This window comes from Manis pentadactyla, chromosome 6 (assembly GCF_030020395.1).
Source record: "Manis pentadactyla isolate mManPen7 chromosome 6, mManPen7.hap1, whole genome shotgun sequence".
Classification (NCBI taxonomy): Eukaryota; Metazoa; Chordata; class Mammalia; order Pholidota; family Manidae; genus Manis; species Manis pentadactyla.
In genome coordinates, this window is record NC_080024.1 from 104,809,260 (window position 1) to 104,809,896 (window position 637).

General features: G+C 30.8%; 1 pseudogene; it reads left to right on the forward strand.

Annotated features, from left to right (window-relative positions):
* Positions 1-217: 217 nt before the first annotated feature.
* LOC118918447 (U2 spliceosomal RNA) lies at positions 218-358 on the forward strand (annotated as a pseudogene).
* Positions 359-637: the final 279 nt, after the last annotated feature.

Here is a 637-nt window from a genome sequence, read left to right on the forward strand (position 1 = left end):
GAGATATCAAAAATGCAGGGAAATGTGACCCATACCCAAGAGAAGAATGACAATATCAACAGACCCAGATATAATACAGATATTTACAGGATAAGCAGAGGACTGCTTTAACACAGCTATTATAAATATGCATGTTTTAATGAAAAATATGAACATAGGAGAAAACAGATAGGAAGTCACAGACAAGAAATGAAAACTATTTTATAAGAATCAAGTAATTGCTTCTCAGCCTTTTGGCTAAGATCAAGTGTAGTATCTGTTCTTATCAGTTTAAAAGAATAAAATGGAGATTCTAGAATTAGTACAGTGAATGAGCTTGATAATGTATTAGAAACTGTAGAAGAGATGATCAGCATACTAAGACAGGTAAATATAAACTATTGAAACTGAAACCCTAAAAAAAAAAGACTGGAAAAAACTAACAAAATCTCAATGATAGAGTGTGCAATATCAAATGGGCTAGCATATGTGTAATTAGAGTACTAAAATAAAAGGAAAGAGGGGCTGGGGTAGACTGGGGAGATACTGGGCCAGAAAATATATATATAATATATATTTTAAAATAATATTAAAGTAATGACCAAATATATACAAAATTTAATGTCAACTGACATATGCAAGAAGCTTTAATAGATCC